This window comes from Scophthalmus maximus, chromosome 9 (genome assembly GCF_022379125.1).
Source record: "Scophthalmus maximus strain ysfricsl-2021 chromosome 9, ASM2237912v1, whole genome shotgun sequence".
Classification (NCBI taxonomy): Eukaryota; Metazoa; Chordata; class Actinopteri; order Pleuronectiformes; family Scophthalmidae; genus Scophthalmus; species Scophthalmus maximus.
Window position 1 is genome coordinate 5188377 of NC_061523.1, and position 19849 is coordinate 5208225.

General features: G+C 41.8%; 1 long non-coding RNA gene and 14 other non-coding genes across 15 annotated transcripts; 1 reads left to right on the forward strand and 14 right to left on the reverse strand.

Annotated features, from left to right (window-relative positions):
- Positions 1-419: 419 nt before the first annotated feature.
- On the reverse strand, positions 420-512 carry trnar-ucu. Its single transcript has 2 exons — positions 476-512; positions 420-455 (listed from the first exon to the last, which is right to left on the reverse strand). It is a non-coding gene; the product is annotated as a tRNA-Arg (tRNA).
- Positions 513-1503: 991 nt separating this feature from the next.
- trnar-ucu lies at positions 1504-1596 on the reverse strand. The gene is made up of 2 exons: positions 1560-1596; positions 1504-1539 (listed from the first exon to the last, which is right to left on the reverse strand). It is a non-coding gene; the product is annotated as a tRNA-Arg (tRNA).
- A 984-nt stretch (positions 1597-2580) lies between these two features.
- Positions 2581-2673, reverse strand: trnar-ucu. Its single transcript has 2 exons — positions 2637-2673; positions 2581-2616 (listed from the first exon to the last, which is right to left on the reverse strand). It is a non-coding gene; the product is annotated as a tRNA-Arg (tRNA).
- Positions 2674-3484: 811 nt separating this feature from the next.
- On the reverse strand, positions 3485-3577 carry trnar-ucu. Its single transcript has 2 exons — positions 3541-3577; positions 3485-3520 (listed from the first exon to the last, which is right to left on the reverse strand). It is a non-coding gene; the product is annotated as a tRNA-Arg (tRNA).
- A 793-nt stretch (positions 3578-4370) lies between these two features.
- trnar-ucu lies at positions 4371-4463 on the reverse strand. The gene is made up of 2 exons: positions 4427-4463; positions 4371-4406 (listed from the first exon to the last, which is right to left on the reverse strand). It is a non-coding gene; the product is annotated as a tRNA-Arg (tRNA).
- Positions 4464-5428: 965 nt separating this feature from the next.
- On the reverse strand, positions 5429-5521 carry trnar-ucu. Its single transcript has 2 exons — positions 5485-5521; positions 5429-5464 (listed from the first exon to the last, which is right to left on the reverse strand). It is a non-coding gene; the product is annotated as a tRNA-Arg (tRNA).
- A 983-nt stretch (positions 5522-6504) lies between these two features.
- On the reverse strand, positions 6505-6597 carry trnar-ucu. The gene is made up of 2 exons: positions 6561-6597; positions 6505-6540 (listed from the first exon to the last, which is right to left on the reverse strand). It is a non-coding gene; the product is annotated as a tRNA-Arg (tRNA).
- Positions 6598-7543: 946 nt separating this feature from the next.
- On the reverse strand, positions 7544-7636 carry trnar-ucu. The gene is made up of 2 exons: positions 7600-7636; positions 7544-7579 (listed from the first exon to the last, which is right to left on the reverse strand). It is a non-coding gene; the product is annotated as a tRNA-Arg (tRNA).
- Positions 7637-8619: 983 nt separating this feature from the next.
- On the reverse strand, positions 8620-8712 carry trnar-ucu. Its single transcript has 2 exons — positions 8676-8712; positions 8620-8655 (listed from the first exon to the last, which is right to left on the reverse strand). It is a non-coding gene; the product is annotated as a tRNA-Arg (tRNA).
- A 946-nt stretch (positions 8713-9658) lies between these two features.
- trnar-ucu lies at positions 9659-9751 on the reverse strand. Its single transcript has 2 exons — positions 9715-9751; positions 9659-9694 (listed from the first exon to the last, which is right to left on the reverse strand). It is a non-coding gene; the product is annotated as a tRNA-Arg (tRNA).
- An 812-nt stretch (positions 9752-10563) lies between these two features.
- Positions 10564-10656, reverse strand: trnar-ucu. Its single transcript has 2 exons — positions 10620-10656; positions 10564-10599 (listed from the first exon to the last, which is right to left on the reverse strand). It is a non-coding gene; the product is annotated as a tRNA-Arg (tRNA).
- Positions 10657-11647: 991 nt separating this feature from the next.
- On the reverse strand, positions 11648-11740 carry trnar-ucu. Its single transcript has 2 exons — positions 11704-11740; positions 11648-11683 (listed from the first exon to the last, which is right to left on the reverse strand). It is a non-coding gene; the product is annotated as a tRNA-Arg (tRNA).
- Positions 11741-12724: 984 nt separating this feature from the next.
- On the reverse strand, positions 12725-12817 carry trnar-ucu. Its single transcript has 2 exons — positions 12781-12817; positions 12725-12760 (listed from the first exon to the last, which is right to left on the reverse strand). It is a non-coding gene; the product is annotated as a tRNA-Arg (tRNA).
- An 812-nt stretch (positions 12818-13629) lies between these two features.
- trnar-ucu lies at positions 13630-13722 on the reverse strand. The gene is made up of 2 exons: positions 13686-13722; positions 13630-13665 (listed from the first exon to the last, which is right to left on the reverse strand). It is a non-coding gene; the product is annotated as a tRNA-Arg (tRNA).
- Positions 13723-14253: 531 nt separating this feature from the next.
- LOC118320053 lies at positions 14254-19039 on the forward strand. Its single transcript, XR_004796204.2, has 3 exons — positions 14254-14392; positions 15863-15943; positions 16360-19039. It is a non-coding gene; the product is annotated as an uncharacterized LOC118320053 (long non-coding RNA).
- The last annotated feature ends 810 nt before the right edge of the window (positions 19040-19849 follow it).

A 19849-nucleotide genomic window follows, 5' to 3' on the forward strand; every position in this document is an offset into this window, starting at 1 on the left:
TCATGGGCCCAGCTTGCTTCCTCTACGCCTTTATGCTGTTTTTACCGAAAAAAAAACCTGTCCCCAGCCGAAAAAAACCTGTGGTCTTAATCAATTTTTTAAAATGTATGCACCTTGAATCACTGTTTAGCTCACGTGTAAACCGAGAAATTGTGAACACTGAGGAGGATGGACCTCTGGGTTATGGGCCCAGAGTACGCTTCCTCTGTGATCTTGAACAATTTTCTAATATTTTTGCGCCTTAAAGGTATAAGACACCGCATTAACAGATTACTTTGCAGGGTTATGCACGTTCATGAGTTATTTGCATGGCATTAATGTCTTGGTATGAGAGTTCACTGAAAACGGTTTGTCATGCATTGTGAAACTCAGGAGATCAGGAAGTTCAACCAGTAGACAGCTACCTGAATCATAAGTCACGACTCCGGTGGGACTCGAACCCACAACCTTTGAATCATTTACTTAGTGTTTAAGCTAGAAGTCCAATGCGCTGGCCATTGCGCCACAGAGCCTTTTCATGCACAGTGCCATTCAAAAAATACTTTCTTTGAAACCCCTAAAATGATCACAGAAGCTAGGTTTTCCATTTAGAAGGTGTAACGTAGTCACTTGTAGTACCATCATTTGGTACCCTTAACTATTGTGCTGAGGTTAGTTTTGTGAGTAGTTCTTTCAGGTAGGGGGAGTAGACATTGCCTAGATGGACTGTGCTTCATAGGCAATGATGCTACAAAAAACGCAGACACTCCTACCAGCATTTGTCAGTGTGTAATACCACTTTGTGGCATAAGATGTAAATGCTTCATAGGCAATGAAGTTCCTTCCCATGACAATGGAAGGTCAAGGTAGGGAAAACATTGAGCCCCGCAACTTTCCTTTAGAAGAGGATGGTTTCTATTCGTCGACCTCTGGGTCATGGGCCCAGCATGCTTCCTCTACGGCTTTATGCTGTTTTTTACCGAAAAAAACCCTGTCCCCAGCCGAAAAAACCTGTGGTCGTAATCAATTATTTAATATGTATGCACCTTGAATCACTGTTTAGCTCACGTGTAAACCGAGAAATTGTGAACACTGAGGAGGATATCGGCACTGTTGTTAGGACCTTTCTGAAGTCTCATCACAATTAACTCCATGATGTCTAGTGACACTTGACCAAAGTTTTCCATCAACAAAAAGGCAAGGTAGGGATAAGATGGAGCCTCACAAGTTTCCTTTAGCAGAGGGTGGCTTTGATCCATGGACCTCTGGGTTATGGGCCCAGAGTACGCTTCCTCTGTGATCTTGAACAATTTTCTAATATTTTTGCGCCTTAAAGGTATAAGACACCGCATTAACAGATTACTTTGCAAGGTTATGCACGTTCATGAGTTATTTGCATGGCATTAATGTCTTGGTATGAGAGTTCACTGAAAACGGTTTGTCATGCATTGTGAAACTCAGGAGATCAGGAAGTTCCACCAGTGGACAGTATAGACACTTTTCAGCTACCTGATTTATAAGTCTCGACTCTGGTGGGACTCGAACCCACAACCTTTGAATCACTTACTTAGTGTTTAAGCTAGAAGTCCAATGCGCTGTCCATTGCGCCACATAGCCTTTTCATGCACAGTGCCATTCAAAAAATACTTTCTTTGAAAGCCCTAAAATGATAACAGCTAGGTTTTCCATTTAGAAGGTGTAACGTAGTCACTTGTAGTACCATCATTTGGTTAACTATTGTGCTGAGGTTAGTTTTGTGAGTAGTTCTTTCAGGTAGGTGGAGTAGACATTGCCTAGATGGACTGTGCTTCATAGGCAATGATGCTACAAAAAACGCAGACACTCCTACCAGCATTTGTCAGTGTGTAATAACACTTTGTGGCATAAGATGTAAATGCTTCATAGGCAATGAAGTTCCTTCCCATGACAATGGAAGGTCAAGGTAGGGAAAACATTGAGCCCCGCAACTTTCCTTTAGAAGAGGATGGTTTCTATTCGTCGACCTCTAGGTCATGGGCCCAGCATGCTTCCTCTACGGCTTTATGCTGTTTTTTACCTAAAAAAAACCCTGTCCCCAGCCGAAAAAACCTGTGGTCGTAATCAATTATTTAATATGTATGCACCTTGAATCACTGTTTAGCTCACGTGTAAACCGAGAAATTGGGAACACTGAGGAGGATATCGGCACTGTTGTTAGGACCTTTCTGAAGTCTCATCACAATTAACTCCATGATGTCTAGTGACACTTGACCAAAGTTTTCCATCAACAAAAAGGCAAGGTAGGGATAAGATGGAGCCTCACAAGTTTCCTTTAGCAGAGGGTGGCTTTGATCCATGGACCTCTGGGTTATGGGCCCAGAGTACGCTTCCTCTGTGATCTTGAACAATTTTCTAATATTTTTGCGCCTTAAATGTATAAGACACCGCATTAACAGATTACTTTGCAAGGTTATGCACGTTCATGAGTTATTTGCATGGCATTAATGTCTTGGTATGAGAGTTCACTGAAAACGGTTTGTCATGCATTTTGAAACTCAGGAGATCAGGAAGTTCCACCAGTGGACAGTATAGACACTTTTCAGCTAGCTGATTTATAAGTCTCGACTCTGGTGGGACTCGAACCCACAACCTTTGAATCACTTACTTAGTGTTTAAGCTAGAAGTCCAATGCGCTGTCCATTGCGCCACAGAGCCTTTTCATGCACAGTGCCATTCAAAAAATACTTTGTTTGAAAGCCCTAAAATGATAACAGCTAGGTTTTCCATTTAGAAGGTGTAACGTAGTCACTTGTAGTACCATCATTTGGTTAACTATTGTGCTGAGGTTAGTTTTGTGAGTAGTTCTTTCAGGTAGGTGGAGTAGACATTGCCTAGATGCACTGTGCTTCATAGGCAATGATGCTACAAAAAACGCAGACGCTCCTACCAGCATTTGTCAGTGTGTAATACCACTTTGTGGCATAAGATGTAAATGCTTCATAGGCAATGAAGTTCCTTCCCATGACAATGGAAGGTCAAGGTAGGGAAAACATTGAGCCCCGCAACTTTCCTTTAGAAGAGGATGGTTTCTATTCGTCGACCTCTAGGTCATGGGCCCAGCATGCTTCCTCTACGGCTTTATGCTGTTTTTTACCGAAAAAAACCCTGTCCCCAGCCGAAAAAACCTGTGGTCGTAATCAATTATTTAATATGTATGCACCTTGAATCACTGTTTAGCTCACGTGTAAACCGAGAAATTGTGAACACTGAGGAGGATGGACCTCTGGGTTATGGGCCCAGAGTACGCTTCCTCTGTGATCTTGAACAATTTTCTAATATTTTTGCGCCTTAAAGGTATAAGACACCGCATTAACAGATTACTTTGCAGGGTTATGCACGTTCATGAGTTATTTGCATGGCATTAATGTCTTGGTATGAGAGTTCACTGAAAACGGTTTGTCATGCATTGTGAAACTCAGGAGATCAGGAAGTTCAACCAGTAGACAGCTACCTGAATCATAAGTCACGACTCCAGTGGGACTCGAACCCACAACCTTTGAATCATTTACTTAGTGTTTAAGCTAGAAGTCCAATGCGCTGGCCATTGCGCCACAGAGCCTTTTCATGCACAGTGCCATTCAAAAAATACTTTGTTTGAAAGCCCTAAAATGATAACAGCTAGGTTTTCACTTGTAGTACCATCATTTGGTACCCTTAACTATTGTGCTGAGGTTAGTTTTGTGAGTAGTTCTTTCAGGTAGGTGGAGTAGACATTGCCTAGATGCACTGTGCTTCATAGGCAATGATGCTACAAAAAACGCAGACGCTCCTACCAGCATTTGTCAGTGTGTAATACCACTTTGTGGCATAAGATGTAAATGCTTCATAGGCAATGAAGTTCCTTCCCATGACAATGGAAGGTCAAGGTAGGGAAAACATTGAGCCCCGCAACTTTCCTTTAGAAGAGGATGGTTTCTATTCGTCGACCTCTAGGTCATGGGCCCAGCATGCTTCCTCTACGGCTTTATGCTGTTTTTTACCGAAAAAAACCCTGTCCCCAGCCGAAAAAACCTGTGGTCGTAATCAATTATTTAATATGTATGCACCTTGAATCACTGTTTAGCTCACGTGTAAACCGAGAAATTGTGAACACTGAGGAGGATGGACCTCTGGGTTATGGGCCCAGAGTACGCTTCCTCTGTGATCTTGAACAATTTTCTAATATTTTTGCGCCTTAAAGGTATAAGACACCGCATTAACAGATTACTTTGCAGGGTTATGCACGTTCATGAGTTATTTGCATGGCATTAATGTCTTGGTATGAGAGTTCACTGAAAACGGTTTGTCATGCATTGTGAAACTCAGGAGATCAGGAAGTTCAACCAGTAGACAGCTACCTGAATCATAAGTCACGACTCCAGTGGGACTCGAACCCACAACCTTTGAATCATTTACTTAGTGTTTAAGCTAGAAGTCCAATGCGCTGGCCATTGCGCCACAGAGCCTTTTCATGCACAGTGCCATTCAAAAAATACTTTGTTTGAAAGCCCTAAAATGATAACAGCTAGGTTTTCACTTGTAGTACCATCATTTGGTACCCTTAACTATTGTGCTGAGGTTAGTTTTGTGAGTAGTTCTTTCAGGTAGGTGGAGTAGACATTGCCTAGATGCACTGTGCTTCATAGGCAATGATGCTACAAAAAACGCAGACACTCCTACCAGCATTTGTAAGTGTGTAATACCACTTTGTGGCATAAGATGTAAATGCTTCATAGGCAATGAAGTTCCTTCCCATGACAATGGAAGGTCAAGGTAGGGAAAACATTGAGCCCCGCAACTTTCCTTTAGAAGAGGATGGTTTCTATTCGTCGACCTCTAGGTCATGGGCCCAGCATGCTTCCTCTACGGCTTTATGCTGTTTTTTACCGAAAAAAACCCTGTCCCCAGCCGAAAAAACCTGTGGTCGTAATCAATTATTTAATATGTATGCACCTTGAATCACTGTTTAGCTCACGTGTAAACCGAGAAATTGTGAACACTGAGGAGGATATCGGCACTGTTGTTAGGACCTTTCTGAAGTCTCATCACAATTAACTCCATGATGTCTAGTGACACTTGACCAAAGTTTTCCATCAACAAAAAGGCAAGGTAGGGATAAGATGGAGCCTCACAAGTTTCCTTTAGCAGAGGGTGGCTTTGATCCATGGACCTCTGGGTTATGGGCCCAGAGTACGCTTCCTCTGTGATCTTGAATAATTTTCTAATATTTTTGCGCCTTAAAGGTATAAGACACCGTATTAACAGATTACTTTGCAAGGTTATGCACATTCATGAGTTATTTGCATGGCATTAATGTCTTGGTATGAGAGTTCACTGAAAACGGTTTGTCATGCATTGTGAAACTCAGAAGATCAGGAAGTTCCACCAGTGGACAGTATAGACACTTTTCGGCTACCTGATTTATAAGTCTCGACTCTGGTGGGACTCGAACCCACAACCTTTGAATCACTTACTTAGTGTTTAAGCTAGAAGTCCAATGCGCTGTCCATTGCGCCACAGAGCCTTTTCATGCACAGTGCCATTCAAAAAATACTTTGTTTGAAAGCCCTAAAATGATAACAGCTAGGTTTTCCATTTAGAAGGTGTAACGTAGTCACTTGTAGTACCATCATTTGGTTAACTATTGTGCTGAGGTTAGTTTTGTGAGTAGTTCTTTCAGGTAGGGGGAGTAGACATTGCCTAGATGCACTGTGCTTCATAGGCAATGATGCTACAAAAAACGCAGACACTCCTACCAGCATTTGTCAGTGTGTAATACCACTTTGTGGCATAAGATGTAAATGCTTCATAGGCAATGAAGTTCCTTCCCATGACAATGGAAGGTCAAGGTAGGGAAAACATTGAGCCCCGCAACTTTCCTTTAGAAGAGGATGGTTTCTATTCGTCGACCTCTAGGTCATGGGCCCAGCATGCTTCCTCTACGGCTTTATGCTGTTTTTTACCGAAAAAAACCCTGTCCCCAGCCGAAAAAACCTGTGGTCGTAATCAATTATTTAATATGTATGCACCTTGAATCACTGTTTAGCTCACGTGTAAACCGAGAAATTGTGAACACTGAGGAGGATATCGGCACTGTTGTTAGGACCTTTCTGAAGTCTCATCACAATTAACTCCATGATGTCTAGTGACACTTGACCAAAGTTTTCCATCAACAAAAAGGCAAGGTAGGGATAAGATGGAGCCTCACAAGTTTCCTTTAGCAGAGGGTGGCTTTGATCCATGGACCTCTGGGTTATGGGCCCAGAGTACGCTTCCTCTGTGATCTTGAATAATTTTCTAATATTTTTGCGCCTTAAAGGTATAAGACACCGTATTAACAGATTACTTTGCAAGGTTATGCACATTCATGAGTTATTTGCATGGCATTAATGTCTTGGTATGAGAGTTCACTGAAAACGGTTTGTCATGCATTGTGAAACTCAGAAGATCAGGAAGTTCCACCAGTGGACAGCATAGACACTTTTCGGCTACCTGATTTATAAGTCTCGACTCTGGTGGGACTCGAACCCACAACCTTTGAATCACTTACTTAGTGTTTAAGCTAGAAGTCCAATGCGCTGTCCATTGCGCCACAGAGCCTTTTCATGCACAGTGCCATTCAAAAAATACTTTGTTTGAAAGCCCTAAAATGATAACAGCTAGGTTTTCACTTGTAGTACCATCATTTGGTACCCTTAACTATTGTGCTGAGGTTAGTTTTGTGAGTAGTTCTTTCAGGTAGGTGGAGTAGACATTGCCTAGATGCACTGTGCTTCATAGGCAATGATGCTACAAAAAACGCAGACACTCCTACCAGCATTTGTCAGTGTGTAATACCACTTTGTGGCATAAGATGTAAATGCTTCATAGGCAATGAAGTTCCTTCCCATGACAATGGAAGGTCAAGGTAGGGAAAACATTGAGCCCCGCAACTTTCCTTTAGAAGAGGATGGTTTCTATTCGTCGACCTCTAGGTCATGGGCCCAGCATGCTTCCTCTACGCCTTTATGCTGTTTTTTACCGAAAAAAAACCTGTCCCCAGCCGAAAAAACCTGTGGTCGTAATCAATTATTTAATATGTATGCACCACGTGTAAACCGAGAAATTGTGAACACTGAGGAGGATATCGGCACTGTTGTTAGGACCTTTCTGAAGTCTCATCACAATTAACTCCATGATGTCTAGTGACACTTGACCAAAGTTTTCCATCAACAAAAAGGCAAGGTAGGGATAAGATGGAGCCTCACAAGTTTCCTTTAGCAGAGGGTGGCTTTGATCCATGGACCTCTGGGTTATGGGCCCAGAGTACGCTTCCTCTGTGAACTCGAACAATTTTCTAATATTTTTGCGCCTTAAAGGTATAAGACACCGCATTAACAGATTACTTTGCAAGGTTATGCACGTTCATGAGTTATTTGCATGGCATTAATGTCTTGGTATGAGAGTTCACTGAAAACGGTTTGTCATGCATTGTGAAACTCAGGAGATCAGGAAGTTCCACCAGTGGACAGTATAGACACTTTTCAGCTACCTGATTTATAAGTCTCGACTCTGGTGGGACTCGAACCTACAACCTTTGAATCACTTACTTAGTGTTTAAGCTAGAAGTCCAATGCGCTGTCCATTGCGCCACAGAGCCTTTTCATGCACAGTGCCATTCAAAAAATACTTTGTTTGAAAGCCCTAAAATGATAACAGCTAGGTTTTCCATTTAGAAGGTGTAACGTAGTCACTTGTAGTACCATCATTTGGTTAACTATTGTGCTGAGGTTAGTTTTGTGAGTAGTTCTTTCAGGTAGGGGGAGTAGACATTGCCTAGATGCACTGTGCTTCATAGGCAATGATGCTACAAAAAACGCAGACGCTCCTACCAGCATTTGTCAGTGTGTAATACCACTTTGTGGCATAAGATGTAAATGCTTCATAGGCAATGAAGTTCCTTCCCATGACAATGGAAGGTCAAGGTAGGGAAAACATTGAGCCCCGCAACTTTCCTTTAGAAGAGGATGGTTTCTATTCGTCGACCTCTAGGTCATGGGCCCAGCATGCTTCCTCTACGGCTTTATGCTGTTTTTTACCGAAAAAAACCCTGTCCCCAGCCGAAAAAACCTGTGGTCGTAATCAATTATTTAATATGTATGCACCTTGAATCACTGTTTAGCTCACGTGTAAACCGAGAAATTGTGAACACTGAGGAGGATATCGGCACTGTTGTTAGGACCTTTCTGAAGTCTCATCACAATTAACTCCATGATGTCTAGTGACACTTGACCAAAGTTTTCCATCAACAAAAAGGCAAGGTAGGGATAAGATGGAGCCTCACAAGTTTCCTTTAGCAGAGGGTGGCTTTGATCCATGGACCTCTGGGTTATGGGCCCAGAGTACGCTTCCTCTGTGATCTTGAACAATTTTCTAATATTTTTGCGCCTTAAAGGTATAAGACACCGCATTAACAGATTACTTTGCAAGGTTATGCACGTTCATGAGTTATTTGCATGGCATTTACATCTTGGTATGAGAGTTCACTGAAAACGGTTTGTCATGCATTGTGAAACTCAGAAGATCAGGAAGTTCCACCAATGGACAGTATAGACACTTTTCGGCTACCTGATTTATAAGTCTCGACTCTGGTGGGACTCGAACCCACAACCTTTGAATCACTTACTTAGTGTTTAAGCTAGAAGTCCAATGCGCTGTCCATTGCGCCACAGAGCCTTTTCATGCACAGTGCCATTCAAAAAATACTTTGTTTGAAAGCCCTAAAATGATAACAGCTAGGTTTTCACTTGTAGTACCATCATTTGGTACCCTTAACTATTGTGCTGAGGTTAGTTTTGTGAGTAGTTCTTTCAGGTAGGTGGAGTAGACATTGCCTAGATGCACTGTGCTTCATAGGCAATGATGCTACAAAAAACGCAGACACTCCTACCAGCATTTGTCAGTGTGTAATACCACTTTGTGGCATAAGATGTAAATGCTTCATAGGCAATGAAGTTCCTTCCCATGACAATGGAAGGTCAAGGTAGGGAAAACATTGAGCCCCGCAACTTTCCTTTAGAAGAGGATGGTTTCTATTCGTCGACCTCTAGGTCATGGGCCCAGCATGCTTCCTCTACGCCTTTATGCTGTTTTTTACCGAAAAAAAACCTGTCCCCAGCCGAAAAAACCTGTGGTCGTAATCAATTATTTAATATGTATGCACCACGTGTAAACCGAGAAATTGTGAACACTGAGGAGGATATCGGCACTGTTGTTAGGACCTTTCTGAAGTCTCATCACAATTAACTCCATGATGTCTAGTGACACTTGACCAAAGTTTTCCATCAACAAAAAGGCAAGGTAGGGATAAGATGGAGCCTCACAAGTTTCCTTTAGCAGAGGGTGGCTTTGATCCATGGACCTCTGGGTTATGGGCCCAGAGTACGCTTCCTCTGTGAACTCGAACAATTTTCTAATATTTTTGCGCCTTAAAGGTATAAGACACCGCATTAACAGATTACTTTGCAAGGTTATGCACGTTCATGAGTTATTTGCATGGCATTAATGTCTTGGTATGAGAGTTCACTGAAAACGGTTTGTCATGCATTGTGAAACTCAGGAGATCAGGAAGTTCCACCAGTGGACAGTATAGACACTTTTCAGCTACCTGATTTATAAGTCTCGACTCTGGTGGGACTCGAACCCACAACCTTTGAATCACTTACTTAGTGTTTAAGCTAGAAGTCCAATGCGCTGTCCATTGCGCCACAGAGCCTTTTCATGCACAGTGCCATTCAAAAAATACTTTGTTTGAAAGCCCTAAAATGATAACAGCTAGGTTTTCCATTTAGAAGGTGTAACGTAGTCACTTGTAGTACCATCATTTGGTTAACTATTGTGCTGAGGTTAGTTTTGTGAGTAGTTCTTTCAGGTAGGGGGAGTAGACATTGCCTAGATGCACTGTGCTTCATAGGCAATGATGCTACAAAAAACGCAGACGCTCCTACCAGCATTTGTCAGTGTGTAATACCACTTTGTGGCATAAGATGTAAAGGCTTCATAGGCAATGAAGTTCCTTCCCATGACAATGGAAGGTCAAGGTAGGGAAAACATTGAGCCCCGCAACTTTGCTTTAGAAGAGGATGGTTTCTATTCGTCGACCTCTGGGTCATGGGCCCAGCTTGCTTCCTCTACGCCTTTATGCTGTTTTTACCGAAAAAAAAACCTGTCCCCAGCCGAAAAAAACCTGTGGTCTTAATCAATTTTTTAATATGTATGCACCTTGAATCACTGTTTAGCTCACGTGTAAACCGAGAAATTGTGAACACTGAGGAGGATGGACCTCTGGGTTATGGGCCCAGAGTACGCTTCCTCTGTGATCTTGAACAATTTTCTAATATTTTTGCGCCTTAAAGGTATAAGACACCGCATTAACAGATTACTTTGCAGGGTTATGCACGTTCATGAGTTATTTGCATGGCATTAATGTCTTGGTATGAGAGTTCACTGAAAACGGTTTGTCATGCATTGTGAAACTCAGGAGATCAGGAAGTTCAACCAGTAGACAGCTACCTGAATCACAAGTCACGACTCCGGTGGGACTCGAACCCACAACCTTTGAATCATTTACTTAGTGTTTAAGCTAGAAGTCCAATGCGCTGGCCATTGCGCCACAGAGCCTTTTCATGCACAGTGCCATTCAAAAAATACTTTCTTTGAAAGCCCTAAAATGATCACAGAAGCTAGGTTTTCCATTTAGAAGGTGTAACGTAGTCACTTGCAGTACCATCATTTGGTACCCTTAACTATTGTGCTGGGGTTAGTTTTGTGAGTAGTTCTTTCAGGTAGGGGGAGTAGACATTGCCTAGATGCACTGTGCTTCATAGGCAATGATGCTACAAAAAACGCAGACACTCCTACCAGCATTTGTCAGTGTGTAATACCACTTTGTGGCATAAGATGTAAATGCTTCATAGGCAATTAAGTTCCTTCCCATGACAATGGAAGGTCAAGGTAGGGAAAACATTGAGCCCCGCAACTTTCCTTTAGAAGAGGATGGTTTCTATTCGTCGACCTCTAGGTCATGGGCCCAGCATGCTTCCTGTACGCCTTTATGCTGTTTTTTACCGAAAAAAAACCTGTCCCCAGCCGAAAAAACCTGTGGTCGTAATCAATTATTTAATATGTATGCACCTTGAATCACTGTTTAGCTCACGTGTAAACCGAGAAATTGTGAACACTGAGGAGGATATCGGCACTGTTGTTAGGACCTTTCTGAAGTCTCATCACAATTAACTCCATGATGTCTAGTGACACTTGACCAAAGTTTTCCATCAACAAAAAGGCAAGGTAGGGATAAGATGGAGCCTCACAAGTTTCCTTTAGCAGAGGGTGGCTTTGATCCATGGACCTCTGGGTTATGGGCCCAGAGTACGCTTCCTCTGTGATCTTGAACAATTTTCTAATATTTTTGCGCCTTAAATGTATAAGACACCGCATTAACAGATTACTTTGCAAGGTTATGCACGTTCATGAGTTATTTGCATGGCATTAATGTCTTGGTATGAGAGTTCACTGAAAACGGTTTGTCATGCATTGTGAAACTCAGGAGATCAGGAAGTTCCACCAGTGGACAGTATAGACACTTTTCAGCTACCTGATTTATAAGTCTCGACTCTGGTGGGACTCGAACCCACAACCTTTGAATCACTTACTTAGTGTTTAAGCTAGAAGTCCAATGCGCTGTCCATTGCGCCACAGAGCCTTTTCATGCGCAGTGCCATTCAAAAAATACTTTGTTTGAAAGCCCTAAAATGATAACAGCTAGGTTTTCCATTTAGAAGGTGTAACGTAGTCACTTGTAGTACCATCATTTGGTTAACTATTGTGCTGAGGTTAGTTTTGTGAGTAGTTCTTTCAGGTAGGTGGAGTAGACATTGCCTAGATGCACTGTGCTTCATAGGCAATGATGCTACAAAAAACGCAGACACTCCTACCAGCATTTGTCAGTGTGTAATACCACTTTGTGGCATAAGATGTAAATGCTTCATAGGCAATGAAGTTCCTTCCCGTGACAATGGAAGGTCAAGGTAGGGAAAACATTGAGCCCCGCAACTTTCCTTTAGAAGAGGATGGTTTCTATTCGTCGACCTCTAGGTCATGGGCCCAGCATGCTTCCTCTACGGCTTTATGCTGTTTTTTACCGAAAAAAAAACCTGTCCCCAGCCGAAAAAACCTGTGGTCGTAATCAATTATTTAATATGTATGCACCTTGAATCATTGTTTAGCTCACGTGTAAACCGAGAAATTGTGAACACTGAGGAGGATATCGGCACTGTTGTTAGGACCTTTCTGAAGTCTCATCAGAATTAACTCCATGATGTCTAGTGACACTTGACCAAAGTTTTCCATCAACAAAAAGGCAAGGTAGGGATAAGATGGAGCCTCACAAGTTTCCTTTAGCAGAGGGTGGCTTTGATCCATGGACCTCTGGGTTATGGGCCCAGAGTACGCTTCCTCTGTGATCTTGAACAATTTTCTAATATTTTTGCGCCTTAAAGGTATAAGACACCGCATTAACAGATTACTTTGCAAGGTTATGCACGTTCATGAGTTATTTGCATGGCATTAATGTCTTGGTATGAGAGTTCACTGAAAACGGTTTGTCATGCATTGTGAAACTCAGGAGATCAGGAAGTTCCACCAGTGGACAGCATAGACACTTTTCAGCTACCTGATTTATAAGTCTCGACTCTGGTGGGACTCGAACCCACAACCTTTGAATCACTTACTTAGTGTTTAAGCTAGAAGTCCAATGCGCTGTCCATTGCGCCACAGAGCCTTTTCATGCACAGTGCCATTCAAAAAATACTTTGTTTGAAAGCCCTAAAATGATAACAGCTAGGTTTTCCATTTAGAAGGTGTAACGTAGTCACTTGTAGTACCATCATTTGGTTAACTATTGTGCTGAGGTTAGTTTTGTGAGTAGTTCTTTCAGGTAGGGGGAGTAGACATTGCCTAGATGCACTGTGCTTCATAGGCAATGATGCTACAAAAAACGCAGACACTCCTACCAGCATTTGTCAGTGTGTAATACCACTTTGTGGCATAAGATGTAAAGGCTTCATAGGCAATGAAGTTCCTTCCCATGACAATGGAAGGTCAAGGTAGGGAAAACATTGAGCCCCGCAACTTTGCTTTAGAAGAGGATGGTTTCTATTCGTCGACCTCTGGGTCATGGGCCCAGCTTGCTTCCTCTACGCCTTTATGCTGTTTTTACCGAAAAAAAAACCTGTCCCCAGCCGAAAAAAACCTGTGGTCTTAATCAATTTTTTAATATGTATGCACCTTGAATCACTGTTTAGCTCACGTGTAAACCGAGAAATTGTGAACACTGAGGAGGATGGACCTCTGGGTTATGGGCCCAGAGTACGCTTCCTCTGTGATCTTGAACAATTTTCTAATATTTTTGCGCCTTAAAGGTATAAGACACCGCATTAACAGATTACTTTGCAGGGTTATGCACGTTCATGAGTTATTTGCATGGCATTAATGTCTTGGTATGAGAGTTCACTGAAAACGGTTTGTCATGCATTGTGAAACTCAGGAGATCAGGAAGTTCAACCAGTAGACAGCTACCTGAATCATAAGTCACGACTCCGGTGGGACTCGAACCCACAACCTTTGAATCATTTACTTAGTGTTTAAGCTAGAAGTCCAATGCGCTGGCCATTGCGCCACAGAGCCTTTTCATGCACAGTGCCATTCAAAAAATACTTTCTTTGAAAGCCCTAAAATGATCACAGAAGCTAGGTTTTCCATTTAGAAGGTGTAACGTAGTCACTTGTAGTACCATCATTTGGTACCCTTAACTATTGTGCTGAGGTTAGTTTTGTGAGTAGTTCTTTCAGGTAGGGGGAGTAGACATTGCCTAGATGCACTGTGCTTCATAGGCAATGATGCTACAAAAAACGCAGACACTCCTACCAGCATTTGTCAGTGTGTAATAACACTTTGTGGCATAAGATGTAAATGCTTCATAGGCAATGAAGTTCCTTCCCATGACAATGGAAGGTCAAGGTAGGGAAAACATTGAGCCCCGCAACTTTCCTTTAGAAGAGGATGGTTTCTATTCGTCGACCTCTAGGTCATGGGCCCAGCATGCTTCCTCTACGGCTTTATGCTGTTTTTTGCCGAAAAAAACCCCTGTCCCCAGCCGAAAAAACCTGTGGTCGTAATCAATTATTTAATATGTATGCACCTTGAATCACTGTTTAGCTCACGTGTAAACCGAGAAATTGGGAACACTGAGGAGGATATCGGCACTGTTGTTAGGACCTTTCTGAAGTCTCATCACAATTAACTCCATGATGTCTAGTGACACTTGACCAAAGTTTTCCATCAACAAAAAGGCAAGGTAGGGACAAGATGGAGCCTCACAAGTTTCCTTTAGCAGAGGGTGGCTTTGATCCATGGACCTCTGGGTTATGGGCCCAGAGTACGCTTCCTCTGTGATCTTGAACAATTTTCTAATATTTTTGCGCCTTAAAGGTATAAGACACCGCATTAACAGATTACTTTGCAAGGTTATGCACGTTCATGAGTTATTTGCATGGCATTAATGTCTTGGTATGAGAGTTCATGGAAAACGTTTTGTCATGCATTGTGAACCTCAGGAGATCAGGAAGTTCCGCCAGTAGACAGTATAGACACTTTTCGGCTAACTGATTCATAAGTCTCGACTCTGGTGGGACTCCATCCCACAATATTTCCATCAATTACTTGGTGTTCAAGCTAGAAGTCCAATGAGCTATTCATTTGAGTGCAATGTATATACCATGGTCAACCAATCAAGGAGAATGAGGAGGGAAGGTGAGCCAGCATCAGCTGCCATCAGTAAGTCGTCTCTGACTCTAACCAGAGCTGTGTTTGTGTTGTGAGCAGAGCTGAAACCAGACTGAATTCTTTACAAATAGGTGGAGGTGATTCTGAAGGTGAGCAGCAAATACTTTATCCAGTACTTTGGAGAGGAATTGTAGCCAGAGGAGAAGGGCTGGGGGCCCTCACACAGGTTGGAGGAGGAGAAGGGCCAGTGTGTTTCCTTATTGCTCTGTTAAGGCCCTGGTTTTCCAAGCCTTGACTCTGATAGATGGATGTGAAACTCAGAGGATCAGGTAGCTCTGAAATTAGACAATGATCATAGGGCTGGTGACGTTTTTTTCAATTCAATCATACAAAATCCTTGTCTTTATGTTTGTTTGGACTCTCAGTGGAACAGAAATTTCATCTTGTGAAATTTTCTTGTAATTTGTCACAAGGCAAAATTATTGGAAACCACTAACAAAAGCATTTTTTTTCATGACTTAATCAAAAAAAACCATGTTCTACAGAAAAACTAAACAAACAATAAATTTTCATCACTTTTAGTTGAGTGTGTGTTTGTGTAACTGTGATACACGCAACAAACATTCGGATTCTCTCTCATCTGCAGTGTTTCACAGCCTAGTTGCATCTTAATTCATGACTTTCAGCAGCCTGTAAAAGGTTAAAGTCAATATGTCAAACATTCCTTCTGACCTGTCATCACATCAAGTCTCACAAACACAAGGAGCTTGACCTTCATTTTTTTTAACAGTTTCTATAAAGAGCATAATACCTTAAGGAGTCTCCGCTATTTTAAACTGTGAAATTTTGAATGAAAAAAAAGATACTGTGATATTTTCCTAACCACCCACTGGTGAAATGTCACATGGAAATGGAATAATTAGTGCAACTCCTGTTTCAAAGCATGTTGTAAAGTGATTACAACAAAGAAAAATGAATCCACGTACATCTATGGTCAATTTAAAGTGTCCAATTAACCTAACCCCAATCTGCATATCTTTAGACTGTGGGAGGAAACCGGAGTACCCAGAGCAAACTGATTGGTCCAAACCGGGATTGGAATTGGGAACCTTCTTGCTGCAAGGTGACAGTTTTTTTTTGTTTTTTTTAAAAAAGTTCATAAGAAAAGAACTCACTTGTAACAATCATAATTTTTCCCTTTTTGGTTGCCAAGAGGACCGTGATGTGTGTGTGTGTGTGTGTGTGTGTGTGTGTGTGTGTATGTGTGTGTGCGTGTGTGTCCGCGCGCACCTCCATCTGTCCACTGTAATATGTCTTCAACCGGTTTAATATCAGCCTAGAAATCCTCAGGGCTCTGCCTTGGTTATGACCTTCCTGATGCCCTGCTTTCTTCAAAAGTGTGGGCGTGTATGTTTTACACTCATGCTCTTTTTCTATGGGCCTGATAATGTGCAGTCTTTGCGTAACTTTTAACTTGGTTCAAACTTTTCCGTTTTGTGATTTTTATTTGTGTTTCTGTCTGCATGTGCAACGGTGTAGCTGACAAGACAGATGGCCCCTCACACATGGACACACACAAAAGACAGTTAAAGAAAAGAAAGCAAGATATTCTCAGAACACTTTTTGAACCCCTTCATGACCAGATGCAACATACGGCATGCACGTATCTCACCGGGTGTGACAGCTGTTTTGCCTGTCCCCCTCGAGCTGTATGAGATTCACAGCGAGAGCCAAATGTTTAAACTCTCAAATTGTTTTCATTTCATGTTTCTCTCTGCTTCAGATGCTGAGAAATAAAGGTTTTTGTGAAGTTACTCAGGATGTGGACAGGGATTAGGGGACAGTGACACAGACAGGGTTAGAGGATGCAGTGAACGCAGCAGCATGTCTCTCCAGTCGTTCCAGTTCACTGAGTCACTGGAAAATAGGATGAACGACTGTACTGAACCAGACAAAAGGGACGAGATACAGAGGTTGGAGAATAACCCAATCAGTCGGAACAAAAGTTCTTCAACAAAAAAAAAAAGTAATCCACCCCATACAAACAGAGCTACAAAGCTGTCACCCTGTAACATAGCCTGCTAGTAATGGACATGCACCTGATCCGAGGCTTCCACTCCATGAGTTTTAGAAAACAAAAGAACATATGGGATTTACTGGATGCACATTGCCTCCGTGCCTGCATTGCCACATTTCATTCTGGGGGAACCAGCGCTAGAGTCTGCAGAGACACTGGTGTCTTGGCCTCTTCCATCCATTTTCAAAATGTTTTTGTTGCTGTCAGGTCGTGATGGAAGCAGGTTAAGCAAAAGTAGTCCAGACGTTCCTCTCCACAGCAATGTTTCCCAGCTCCGCGACGCGAAAGGCGTTACATTTGCATCTAGTTGTGTCTTTGCATTATACTTTGTATGGAATCTCTTCCGTTTAAGTCACTCGAGTTGAAATATTTATACTGAAATATTTGCACTGCGCTTTGACGAGATAGCCAATTGGAGTTGACATCCTCCCTACGTCCCGTCATTGTAACAGAAATGGAGCATAACTACTGTCGCTGTGTGTGGGCAGTCCGACATGAGATGCTATTTGTATCGTGGCCCGGCCAAGAAGGAGAGGGCTTGGCAGAAAGTGATGAAGAAGTAAGAAGATAGCTTTCGCAGAGGTTAGCACAACCTCTTTGTAGGGCTTCCTGTCTGCCTTTTTTTCATTCATGTGTGTGTTTCTGTCTGTCTGTGTATTTGTGTGCCTGATTTTTTAGAGGTTTGGCAGAGAAAGTTGAAGGAAAAAAAAGTCAAGTATTTGTCTTATTCGGGTAAATGACGTGAATAAGCACAAATGTTCCAGCGACCAAACTAATTTACTCACACGACCAAACTTAAAATCTGTGTCACGTCCAATGTGAGCGCACCATTATAGCTATCTTATATGTTAATGATATCATTCTCTCATTGACATGTGATGTAAAATATGTTTCGTATTTCAGATTATGTGCATTAGTGACATTTCAAAGCACCTACGAATGTGGTTCTTAACTGAAGTGTCTCATGATGTAATAATGGCATGTAATGTGATGAGATGTAATACAACCTTCATTTAATCTTTACGATGTATCGAAAACATGAAGAAGCAATCAATATCCTGTTTGCAATTGTTTATTTTTGTTTTTATCTGTGTGTGTCCATGTGTGTGTGGATATAGGTGTGTGCCTGTATGCATCTTTAAAGCCAGTTAATGGCCATGTTTTGTAGACTGACAACAGTGCTGTTCATTGTGGTGGAAAGGACAGTCAGACCTGTCTATCTTTTCCATCCTTCCCTGTTGTCTCTATGTCTTTCTCCATCCTTCCATCTGAGTGTAGACATTTGTTTGAAAAAAAGTTCAAGAAGTTAAATGGAGATTGTCTTTCTACTTGCATGTTGTCCCTTCACAATTGTCACTCTTGCTTTCTTTTTTCTCTCTCTCCCCCTCTCTGCCTCCCATTTGTTCATATTTATTTTCTGTACACCCTTAACTCCTGGTCTTCTTTCTTCATTTTTGTCCTGCTCTCACTATCCTTCCTCTCATCTTTCACTCGCAAGTTTAATTCAAATGTCATTTTACCAGGTCTTAAAGTGGTGCGTGTTGAGTTTTAAGATGTCTTCTGGAGAATCTTGTTTCCGATGTAATTCCACATTCCTTGCATGCGTATAAAAGTAAATCTAGTTAGAGCGGACAGTTGTCAGTGTCTCTATGTCCAGAACTATTGCATGTCAGTGAAAGCAACAGCTCATCTGAAATCCCACATAAATAATACATGGACGACTTAATGGGTAAGTTGGGCAAAAGCCGACTGCAAAGTACTTTCACACAAATTTCCCTAAGGCAGGCAAAAGAAGAGAGAAGGGAGCATGTGTGTGTGCGTGTGTGTGTGTGTGCGTGTCTGAGTCCATTAGCTTCCAGGTGATTAAACACTTCATTCTGCTTCTGAACACAATGACGTCACTTCATGAAGTGTCAGAGCTGACTCGAAAGCAATAAAGAGCAGCGGTCATCAGAGGTGAAACGTAGATCAAATAACAAATTCAAGCTAGTCAAACTGATTCATCAGCCCTGCAACAAATACCTGTATCTTTGTGATGCTCAAAATGTAGATGTTCTACAACTCGTTGTGTGCTATAAAGACCGTCATGTCATCAAACTCCAGTATGGATACTTTATTGGTTGTGGCAGAGTTGACTTCTTCCCGATGGATTCAGATTGCCTAAACCCAAGGGATCCATCTCATTTAATATCAGCTGCACCGTTTACTCTCCCCTGTTGAATTACTGCTGGTTCAAATGTAACATCCCACAGCTACTTCACATCAAAAGTGTCCAAACTGGCAAGACATGGGCTCGTTTTTATTGTGAAGGAGCCAAAAATGTACATCTTACAAAACAAACTTCATTTTCTGCATCAGCAGAAGTAATTTTGCTTTGGAGAAACGGAGCGATCTGGAGCAGCCAGAAGAAGACACCTAACCAAATTCATTGTGTCCTACAAAATAAAAGTACCACATGTCGACACTATCTGTTCAACCTTTCCTTGTCCCTAAGCAACAGCCACACATGGAAAATATCCTTGTTGCACTTTTGCGGAAATTTATGTTCCACACGCTGTCACTGTCACAGCTCCAAGCCACTGGCATCAGGTGTCAGTCTTTTTCATCTAGCCTTGTGAAAATAATTGAACTTTGGAATCTGTATCTACCAAATTGGACCCAGTATGAACAATACTAACCTTGAGACTGATTCAGTACAAAATACTTCCTTTACATCCGGCACTGCTCTATTGCATACAGCTAACACTGCAGATGGCCCAGTATTCTTATCTTAATCTTGGACCTGATTGATGATCAATTTGAAGAGTTAACAAATTAACTAACTACATTAGTAAACTTTTTTTTGTAAATCACAGTTTGAAATGGCTTCATCAAATGACAGAAGAGTGAACTACTTTAATGATATCATGTGAAGAAAGGTTCGTATTTATTATTGTGTAATAATAAATAAAT